At 37.9% G+C, this 12,229-nt stretch overlaps 1 protein-coding gene across 3 annotated transcripts in view; it reads left to right on the top strand.

Annotated features, from left to right (window-relative positions):
* LOC106869947 (glutaredoxin domain-containing cysteine-rich protein CG31559) overlaps positions 1–12,229 on the top strand; it is a 113,614-nt gene that overhangs the window by 67,518 nt on the left and 33,867 nt on the right. The window contains exon 1 of one of the 3 annotated variants that reach the window (XM_014915889.3): positions 10,661–10,755. The exons of the other annotated variants lie outside the window; for them this stretch is intronic. The gene's annotated coding sequence lies outside the window, so the exon portion shown is untranslated. Of the gene's footprint in view, positions 1–10,660; positions 10,756–12,229 lie in introns of those variants that run through there. 3 annotated transcript variants of the gene reach the window in all.

Below are 12,229 nucleotides of genomic sequence, written 5' to 3'. Positions count from 1 at the left end.
GCCGTTGCCAGTACCGCCTGACTGGCTCCTGTAGGATTTTCGAGCGAGATCGTTGCCAGTGCCCCTGGACTGGCTTGTGCGGGTGGCACATAAAAGACACCATTTCGAGCGTGGCCGTTTTCGTGCGGGTGACACGTAAAAGCACCCACTACACTCTCTGAGTGGTTGGCGTTAGGAAGGGCATCCAGCTGTAGAAACTCTGCCAAATCAGACTGGAGCCTGGTGTTGCCATCCGGTTTCACCAGTCCTCAGTCAAATCGTCCAACCCATGCTAGCATGGAAAGCGGACGTTAAACGATGATGATGATGATATACACACTAGCATAGCTGGTGGTGGTGGTGGGGGGGGGCGGTACTTTTAAAGTGGTACCAATTTTGGGTCTGCTGTAGGCAATATGTGTTTTTGTGGGGTCCAAGGGAGGCAAACAGAAGGGCCTCCCTGGCCAGCACACACTCTAGCTATGCTAGTGTGTATATATATATATATATATCAGATTATGTATATATTAATATTATCTCAGTTATTAAAACTTTCGATAATTTAAATACGTTAATGGTTACCAGAGGTAGCAAAATAGCACTAAAAACAAGATATCAGCCGTTTTACAGGTTGATATACCGAGTTAAAGTGATGCATTTTGAGAAGATATGGATAATAATAAAATATATATATGAAGGCCATATATATATATATATATATATATATATATATATATATATATATATATATATATATATTCTTTTACTCTTATTTGTTTCAGTCATTTGACTGCAGCCATGCTGGAGCACCACCATTAGTCAAGCAGTCTATCAGTCTCTTTTACCAAACAACTAAGTTATGGGGATGTAAACACACCAATATCGATTGTCAATTGATGGTGGGGGGACAAACACAGACACACAAACATATACACATGCATGCACACACATATATGTATATATATATGGCAAGATCTTCGAACATTGGGCCTCACCGAGGCGATGACTACTGACCGAGACTTTTGGAAATGTGCTGTGCGTGAGAAGACCCGGCAAGCCAAGTGAGATCGTTGCCAGTGCTCCTGGACTGGCTCTTGTGCGGGTGGCACATAAGATGTACCATCCTGAGCGTGACCGTTGCCACTACCGCCTGACTGGCCTTGTAGGGTTTTCGAGCGAGATCGTTGCCAGTGCCCCTGGACTGGCTCTTGTGCGGGTGGCACATAAAAGACACCATTTCGAGCGTGGCCGTTTTCGTGCGGGTGACACGTAAAAGCACCCACTACACTCTCTGAGTGGTTGGCGTTAGGAAAGGCATCAAGCTGTAGAAACTCTGCCAAATTAGATTGGAGCCTGGTGTAGCCATCCGGTTGCACCAGTCCTCAGTCAAATCGTCCAACCCATGCTAGCATGGAAAGCGGACGTTAAACGATGATGATGATGATGACGATATATATATATATATATATACACACGACAGGCTTCTTTCCGTTTCCGTCTACCAAATCCATTCACAAGACTTTGGTCGGCCTGCGGCTATAGTAGAAAACACTTGCCAAAGGTGCCACGCTGAGGGACTGAACCCGGAACCATGTTGTTAGTAAGCAAGCCACCTGCAACACAGCCACTCCTGCACCTATATGTGTGTGTGTGTATTTTTGTCTGGGTTTATCTCCCACCACTACTTGACGATCAGATTTGGTGTATTTATGGCCCCTGTAACTTAGTAGTTCAGCAAAAGAGACCAATAGAATAAGTACCAGACTTAAAAAAAGTAAGTACTGGGGTCATTTCATTGACTTGCCATTAAGGAAAAAAGGACAGGCTTATTGTCTGGAGATAAGAGGGCAGTTGTGGACACATGTTTCTGCTTCAAAAGGCATTATCAGTATGGCAACTCTGCAACCTTATCTCCAACAGCCAAGGGACATAGATATATACTGAAAGAGTAGAACACATTTATCACCTTGGCAATATCATCATCATCATCATTTACTGTCCAGCATAAGTTAGACAGTTTGACAGGAGCTGATTAGCCAGAAATCACACCAGGTTCCATTGGCTGTTCTGGCATGGTTTCTACAGCTGAATGTCCTTCTTAATGCCAACCTATTTACAGAGTGTATTGGCTGTTTTTTATGTGACACCAGCACTGACAGGTTCACCGAGTACCTTGCAGGACAAAACTCCCTCAACAGGGAGCGGAGGTATAGTATTGGGGGGATATGACATAATGTCAGTTGAGAGATTTAAGGTACAGAGGAGACAGATATAGGTGTCATGTTGAGTTGAAAAACCAAAGGAAAGTGAATTGGAGTGTAAGATAAAGAGAGCAATAGTGAGAGAGAGATATTGGCAGAGATGTGTCAAGACATGCCCTCAAGGGACCTGGAGGGTGGTGAGGTGATATAGAGGCTTGGGATGAAGTGACTGCAGCAAATGATGGAGAGAAATATAGGTGGGGGGCTCAGGGGCCCAGTAGATATGTAAAGACATTGAGGGTAATAGCAGGTTAGTAAGGAGTTGATGGCAGAGAGCAGCATAAGGAGGAGGAGAGAGAAGGCACAGAAAGAAGGTGATTGGTGGAGTCAGTAAGCAGGGGTGGAGGAAGAAGATAACTGGTGGGAGGGGTGTGAAGGTAACTGAGAAAGCAGAGAGATGTAGTATGTGCCTATTCTGATCTCAGGTGATAGAAGTGATGGGTGTTTGAGAATGAAATGTGGATTGAGGATGAAATATGGCTGGGGCGGGGGAAATGGTTGAAGGGTCAAGCCTCTCATAGACAAGCATCAATAAATTAAAGAAAAATGAGTTGAGAAACAACTCAGAATGGCTATTTGCATATCTATGAGCAACATAGACAAAAGCAGGTTTATCAATACCCATACAACATAAATTCTTCATTTATTGCCTACAACTATCCTCTTAAGCACCAGACAATAAATCATTTTCTTAATGGTATGTCAGCATTGGAGAATTTTGATTCTTGAGACTATCTCTCCTTTTCTCAGAATCTTTTTTGCAAATGAATTAAGTGTTTTAAGAATATATATTCATTGCAAAATTCTCCTGTGACAAACACAACGGTGAATAATATATTCCTATTTTAATCTATCAAATTTGATTTGTTTTGGTTTTTGCTGTTCACTGTGCATTTGTTAATTTGTTATTGGTTAACAAATAGCACAGATCAGCAAACAGATTGTTCTCAAATAAGCATGAAATGGTGCGCTCTATCATGGTGCCAGTACCAGAGAGGAGTGCCTTGTATACAGTAAATGTAATTGCTGATGATATTTAGTAAACTAAGGTGTGTAGACCAAGGAGGGGAATAACAGTAGGAGTAATGACAGCAGAAATGATAGGAATAGCTGGCAAGAATGTAAGTATGGGGCCTTTGCTCAGATAACAATGGAGAGGAAAAGGAAAGAGGGGAAAATGATTGTAGAAAGACCAGAGTTGGTGGTTAAAGGAGCAAGAATATGATAGAAAAGGCAAGATTATTTGGGGTGGGAGAAGAGTTATTAACAATAGTTGAGCTGGACAAAAGTAAAGTAGGTGATGGTTGGCAATACAGGTGGCCCATATGACAGAATGATGACTAGAAAAATAGAAAGGGTGGAGTATATATGTATGTATATATATGTAAATAAAAAAGTATTATTGTCATTATTAATAGTATTAATAAGGTAACAATAAGGTAGCTAGCAAGTTCACTCCATTACAGGTACAATATAAGGTAAATTTAGATTTAGTAGGGTATATGATACCGCCTTGCTAAAATCAGAGCCAATGCTCCAAAAACTAACATAAACTCAAGATAAAGATACACACAAGCAATGCAATGAACATGTGAGAAATAGGCTTACCTTTATGTTGAATACATGAATAAGTAATGTATATTTCAATATCAATTGATTTCATGCTTTACATGACAAACATGCTCTGATATCTTCAGTTGAAAATAACATTTTAACATCTATTTCTAAAAATATTCACTACATTAGCTCGTGTGCATTCTTTAGTTTAAACATCCCACTGTGTTTAAAATAAAACTATTGTGAGCAAGAAAAATTTACTTGTATATATATATGTATGTATATATATGGATTTATGTATATGCATGTGTGTGTGTATGTACATGCTTGTATGTATATACATATATATGCATGTATGTATGTATGTATGTATGTATGTGTGTGTGTATATGTATGCATGTATGTATGTGTGTATGTGTGTATGTGTGTAGTGGCATCTCCAGACCTCTTTCTTTGCATCCTCATTTAGTGCAAGTGTACCATCATCCATGCGAACACATTTCTCTCCTACAACATCACTATTCTCTCTCCTACACTGTCTTGCAACACGAAATACCTCGAGTCTTTGGTCCTCACGGCGCAGAACATTGGCAAATCTTTCCTTATATATTTATATATTTATATATACATATAGCTCTTTAACTTTTTAATTAGTTTCAGCTCAAAAGCTGCAGTCATGCTCGGGCACCACCATTGGATTTTCTACACCTTCATTATTATATGTACATATATATAGACCCAGGAAGACCTGGGATGAGGTGGTGAAGCATGACCTTCAAACATTGGGCCTCATGGAGGCAATGACAAGTGATCAGGACCTTTGGAGATATGCTGTGCTTGAGAAGACTCAGCAAGCCAAGTGAGACCATAATCATGGCCTATGCCAGTGCAGCATAACCAGCCCATATAAGAGTACCCTTCAATCATTGGGCAATAAACTGCGCTTGCAAAGCCCTGTTGAGTCAAGTGAAGTCATTGTCATGGTCAGTGACTGTACTACCTGATTGGCATCCATGCCAGTGGCACATAAAAAGCACCATTTAAGCGTGGTCATTGCCAGTGCCACCTGACTGGCTCCTGTCCTGGTGGCATGTAAGAAGCACCATTCAAGCGTGGTCATTGCCAGTACCGTCTGACTGGCCCTTGTGCTGGTGGCACATAAAAAGCATCTACCATACTCTCAAAGTAGGTGGCATTAGGAAGGACATCCAGCTGTAGAAACTTTGCCAAATCAGGTTGGAGCCTGGTGCAGCCTTCGGTCAAACTGTCCAACCCATGCCAGCATGGAAAGTGGACGTTAAACGATGACGATGATGATGATATATTTAATGAGCTTCTTTCAGTTTCTGTCTAACAAATCTACTCACAATGCTTTGGTCAGCCCAAGGGCTATAGTAAAAGACACTTGCTGAAGGTGTCACACATGGGACTGAACCAAGAACCATGTGGTTGGGAATAAAAATAACCTCGCAAGTGCACAGGCAACAATGACTGTTCCAATCTCATGTTTTCCCTTTCATCTCTGGTTTTAGTCAGAACACTCCAAATGTCTTACATCACTCAAATAACATTCTTCAAGAAAGCATGTTGTTGTTTAACCCTTAACCTGAAATATATTCTTGTTGTATGTTCAAACTGGCATGGTCTGGCTTTTCACACCTATCCAACTATGTCATTCTAAAAATAAATAATCACATCATCAAAATCTCAAAGCTATGAGATAATGCCTGATTCATTCAAAACAATGTGAATAAATAAGCATTACATTTGACGGAGCAACCTGAATGCTAAAGGGTTATGCATATACATATATATCTTTTTAGTATTTAAATTGGCCATATCCGGGCCCCAATATTCTACCTGTTTTACATTCAAGCATAAAAGATCCAACCTCACACACCTACCCTACAATATCATTCTAAAACTAAACAATCACACCACTGGAATCTCAAAGCTACAACATAAGTCATGATTTATTCAAAGCAATGTGAATAAATAAGCATTACATTTGATAGATTAATCTGAATGCTAAAGGGTTATACAAATGCCCATATATAAATATATATTCTTTTAGTATTTAAACTGACCATATCTGGCCTAAATATTTTATCTGTTTTATGTTCAAACATAAAAAATCTGGCTTCTTTCACCTACTCAACACTTTAGTCATTCTAAAACTAAACAATCACACCATTGAAATCTCAAAGCTACAAGATAATGCATGATTTATTCAAAACAATCTGAATAAACTAGCATTACATTTGACGGAGCAATCTGAATGCTAAAGGCTTAAAACGGCCATATCTGGCCCATTCTACTTGTTTTATGTTCAAAGTAGCCAGATCCAATCTTTCATACCTACCCTACTATGTTATTCTAAAAATAAGCAATCACATCATCAAAATCTCACAGCTATGAGATAATGCACGATTGATTCAGAAATAAACATTAAATTTGACAGAGTTACCTGAATACTAAAAGGTTAAGACTGCAAAGTTTAGCTTCTATTCTCAGCACGTTAAATGACTACATAGAGCAGAGTATCCCAATCTTTTCTGCCTCGAGGCTTTAAGAAATCTATGGCACCCCTATTGCTGAGACCTCCTTTGTTCATGACTGACCATGGGATTGCACCTAGAAAGTTACCCTCCTAGGCACAAGTCCAGGTAAGGTTGTTTATGGAAGACCAGCAGTCACCCATGCATACCGCCCTCCCCTCTCCATGCCACAGATGTTATCCAAGGGAAAGGCAAAGGCCAATACAGCTTGGCACCAGTGATGTCACAACTCATTTCTACAGCTGAGTGAACTGGAACAAGGTGAAATAAAGTGTCTTGCTCAAGAACACAATGCGCAGCCCGGTCCAGGATTTGAACTCACAACCACATCATCGCAAGCTCGACGCTCTACCCACTGAGCCATGCGCCTTCACTATTAGAAAATATAATATGACAGTTGTTTTTTGATTCAACATCAATATAACAAAACTTTGTTCCTGGATAATAACATCTGTGTCAGAAAACTATGTCACTGGAATTGATAATAAAAAAATTTCTTTATTTCACCTGTGTTGATATAATAAACATAAAATAGATGACAATACAAAAATGTAACAGACAACATTACAAAATATAAGATGACAATTATATTTATTGTTAAAATATTATCAAAATGTATTTTCGACTCTAAATGATCAATCATAATACCACATACGTATGTATATTTCACAATATACGTAGAAGTGGCTGTGTGATAAGTAGCTTGCTTACGAAGCACATGGTTCCGGGTTCAGTCCCACTGTGTGGCACCTTGGGCATGTGTCTTCTACTATAGCTTCAGGCCGACCAAAGCCTTGTGAGTGGATTTGGTAGATGGAAACTGAAAGAAGCCCATCGTAAAGACATTTGAGTGGATCGTTGCCAGTGCCGCTGGACTGGCTCCTGTGCAGGTGGCACGTAAAATACACCATTTTGAGCGTGGCTGTTGCCAGAACCGCCTGACTGGCCCTCGTGCCGGTGGCACGTAAAAGCACCCACTACACTCTCGGAGTGGTTGGCGTTAGGAAGGGCATCCAGCTGTAGAAACTCTGCCAAATCAGATTGGAGCCTGGTGTAGCCATCTGGTTCGCCAGTCCTCAGTCAAATCGTCCAACCCATGCTAGCATGGAAGGCGGACGTTAAACGATGATGATGATGTATGTGTGTGTATATATTTGTGTGTCTGTGTTTGTCCCCGCAACATCACTTGACAACCGATGCTGGTGTGTTTACGTCCCCGTAACTTAGCAGATCGGCAGAAGAGACCAATAGAATAAGTACTAGGCTTACAAGGAATAAGCCCTGGGGTCGATTTGCTCAACTAAAGGCAGTGCTCCAGCATGGCCACAGTCAAATGACTGAAACAAGTAAAAGAGTAAAAGAACACCCCTCGGTTGGGAACCTGTGACTTAGAGGCTTGCTTTGTTGCTTCCAACATTCTAACCATTGAACTCTTACCTATTGACTTTTCCTATTTCATTTCACAAATATCTTCTTTGTTTCCTGTTTACCTTTCACCAGTAACTTTACCTTGCGTAATTCTCAAATAAATAAATAAATAAAAATACTTCCTCACTGTTTCCTCCCAACAAACCAGAACAAAACAAGATGAAGCAAAACAAAACAAAACAAAACATTGATTTGCATGACATTCTGTAGTGTTAGCCCCTCTCTGTTTTTTTGGGTTTTTTTGTTCTAATGTGTGCATTGAGTGTCCCTTTCAATATTTTCTTATTTGTGAAACAACAGAAGAGCAGTTGGCTGGTTAACTGGTTGGCTGGCTGGTTGGCCAGCTGGTTGACAGGCTGGATGAACATGTGCTGCAGTGGTGGTGGTGGTGGTGGTGGCGGTAGTGGTGGTGGTGGTGGTGGTGGTGGTGATGGTGGTGGTGTAATCATTTTTACCATTGTTTATCAAATTTATTTACATTGTTCCTATTCCCTTGCCATTATTTTATTAAGAACCACCACCATATCCGCAATATCCACCACCACCACCACCACCACCACCACCACCACCACCACCACCACCACCACCACCACCACAACCACCACCACAACCACAACCACCACCACAACCACCACTACCACCACAACCACCACCGCTGCCATCACCTCACTGGTCTGTGAGAGAGGTCTGGACATGGTCCCATCCTTGAAATTTCTGTGGTCACCCATTATTTTTTTTCGTTTACATTTTTTTTCCACCTGTTTCACCAGAAGGAATCGTCATGTCAATATCACTAACTCTCAACCCTTTTCTCTCTCTCTCTCTCTCTTTGCTTTCATTTTGTTTTTACAAGTAGTCAGAAATTTCGTTTTTTTTTAAATCTTTTCTAGTATTTGATTACTTTTTTTTTTTCATATTGTTTGACATTGTTCTCAAACTAGACTTATCTTGCTATTGGATGCATTTTTGTTGTAAATCTCTATAATCACCTAAACGTATGTACATATTTATACGTATGTGTGTATGTATATATATATGTGTGTTGTATGTATGTATGTATGTATGTATGTATGTATGTATGTATGTATGTGTGTATATAAGTATGTATGTATATGTGTGTATGTGTGTATGTATGTATGTGTGTGTATGTGTGTGTATGTGTGTATATATATATATATGTATGTATGCATGTATGCATGTATGTATGTATGCATGCATGTATGTATTTACGTATGTGTGTATGTATGTATGTATGTATGTATGTATGTGTGTATGTATGCATGCATGTATGTATGCATGCATGCTTGTATGTATGTATGTATGTATTTATGTATGTGTGTATGTATGTATGTGTGCATGATGTATACATGTATGTATGCATGTGTATGTATGTATGTATGTATATGTATGTATATGCATGTGTGTATGTGTCTGTGTGTACTCTTATGTATGTATGAATGTGTGATTCTATGTAAGTGTATGTAGATAGTAAGCTATGTGCCTTCAGGTAAAACCTTAAAGATGGGTCAGGTGACAAACGCTGTACACTAGCATACAGGTAGGGAAGCCACCAATGGAAGAACTTAAATGAAACAAAATAGAAATCTAAAGCAAATATATAAATAACAAAAATAAAATACGTTTACTTTACTATTCACAGTGGTGTATACAACGATGTATAGAATCTCTTCACACTAATTTCTATGATCACGCAACCTGTCTTTTATGGTCTATGTATGTGTGTGTGAGTGTGTGTGTGTGTGTGTGTGTGTGTGTGTGTGTGTGTGTAATGTGTGAGTGAGTGTGTGTGGATGTATGCAACTATATATATATATATATATATATATATATATATACATACACCTACACACACATTCATATATGCATATATATATATATATATATATATGGGAGATTATACAAAAAATAACAACAGACGAGGACAGGTGGTGTAAATAACAAAAGTATATATTAGTATGACGCTCGGGAATACGGAAAGTCTTTGACGTTTCGAGCTACGCTCTTCAACAGAAAGAATACGGAGACAAGGAGAAAAACACGGAGAAAAAAAATTGAATAGTGTTCAGTCAACGGTCAATCATAATAATGGCCGATCATAACAATGGCTGACTGATAATATATATATATACACACACACTCATGTGTATACACACACTCATGTGCATACACACACACACTCATGTGTATACACACACATATATATATACATATGTTTTCCCTGATGAGACGGTTACAATTTTAATATCAAAGATCCCTATGGATCACACAGGTTGTAATCCTTTGAAACATATGTAGGAATAAAGTATGCAATTATAACATGCGTTTTCTCCAATACTTAAATTCTTATATATACATATGTATATATATATGTATATGTACATGCATATACATACATATATATATATATATATATATATATATATATATATATATATATATATATATATATACACATACATACATACATACATACATATATATATATGTATATATATATATATATATATACATATATATATATATATATATGTATATGTACATGCATATACATACATATATATATATATATATATATATATATATATATATATATATATATACACATACATACATACATACATACATATATATATATGTATATATATATACATATGCATATATATGTATGTGTATGTGTGTGTGTGCACATATGTGTGTGCATGTGTGCATATGTGTGTGCATGTGTGTATGCATGTGTGCGTGTGTGTGTGTGTTATTATACACATCCACAAGCTATAAATACCTTGATGGATGACAGCATGCATTGAAAAAAAAATTTAGAAAATAATAACAAAAATAATTAAAAAAACAATAAAAATAGATTAAAAAAAAAAGTAGCACGATGGTTTGTTTTAACATAAGCATTATGCTAAAGAACTTTTTGCCGGTGAATGCATAATGGTTCTATGAAGGTATTCAACTTTTCTCTTTGATTTCTCTGTTTTGTATCACCATTTCAGAAAAGTTTGTCATTCTTCTTGTTTTTGTCGTTTTTTTATCCCAGCTCAACTCTTATCGAGCAGATCCAATGATCAAAGGCATTCCGGCCATGGATATCCAGTCCCTTTAAGATTATATATAAGACTCAAATGAATTCTTCCAACCCCACATTTTCTTTCTTCTTTTATTTTGCCTTAAAATAGTAGAATGTTACCTGAAGGAATTTTAGCTGCCGTTTCTAGCAATTGAAGCAGCCACATAGTGGTTCCTTCATTAGCATTGTGCATATATGTAAAACATACTTTCAGTCATATTCTACACTAATTTAAACCCAAGTCTTACTAAATCTTCCTATGACAATTTAATAATCCTTTCTACAAAAGTCACAAGGCCTGAAATTTGGAGACTGCTTGTATTCTTTTTATATCATTCTATCTTTCTTTCATTTTTATATCCAGCTCTATCATTTCCTTCTTCTCAACTTTTACCGCCTTTTTTTCTTTCATCTACATGTGGGGTTCTCAAACAGGGTCCACATGGACCCTGGAGGTCCATATAAGATTTTGGGGGGTCCATGGCAATTTTTTCAGGGGCCATGAAAGATTCTGTTTCAGACCAGTAAAGTTTATGTGCAATAAATTGTTTATGCTTCTACAATATACAAAATATTTATAACAATTTTTATACCGAGTGGGTGTGTGGTAAGTAGCTTGCCTACTAATCACATGGTTCCGGGTTCAGTCCCACTGCGTGGCACCTTGGGCAAATGTCTTCTACTATAGCCTCGTGCCGACCAAAGCCTTGTGAGTGGATTTGGTAGATGGAAACTGAAAGAAGCCCATCGTATATATGTGTATATATATATATATATGTGTGTGTGTGTGTTTGTGTGTGTGTGTGTGTGTGTGTGTGTGTGTATGTATGTGTGTGTGTATATGTTTGTGTGTCTGTGTTTGTCCCCACAGCATCGCTTGACAACTGATGCTGTACGTCCCCATAACTTAGCAGTTCAGTAAAAGAGAATGAGAAAGAGAGAAAGTTCTTAATAATATTTAATTATAAAAATACAATAGGATTTTTTAAACATCGAATGGCTATGGGGTCCATCCAAGTAAAATAGGAATCAAAGGGGTCCATAGGCAAAAAAAAGGGGCTGAGAACCCCTACTCTACACCTTCTCCGATCTCTTTTTCTTTCTCTTTCTAACTTTCTGTTTTACTTTCTTTCCATCTTTCTTTCTTTTTGTTTTTCTTTTTTTTTTATTTTATTCTCTGTAGGCTTTTTTTTAAAAATTAATTTCTATATTGTGTTATTAATCATGTGTTTTATTCATCATTCTCATTTTCGTCATCTTCACCGTTATCGTTATTTCTATGATGAACTCTTCTCTCTGCATAATCAAAATGATGATGATCATCATCATCATAGTTGTCATCATTGAAACCA

This window comes from Octopus bimaculoides, chromosome Z (genome assembly GCF_046866305.1).
Source record: "Octopus bimaculoides isolate indiv1 chromosome Z, ASM4686630v1, whole genome shotgun sequence".
Classification (NCBI taxonomy): domain Eukaryota; kingdom Metazoa; phylum Mollusca; class Cephalopoda; order Octopoda; family Octopodidae; genus Octopus; species Octopus bimaculoides.
Note: the sequence above shows the minus strand (reverse complement) of the source record. Positions and strands in the feature narration are given on the sequence as shown.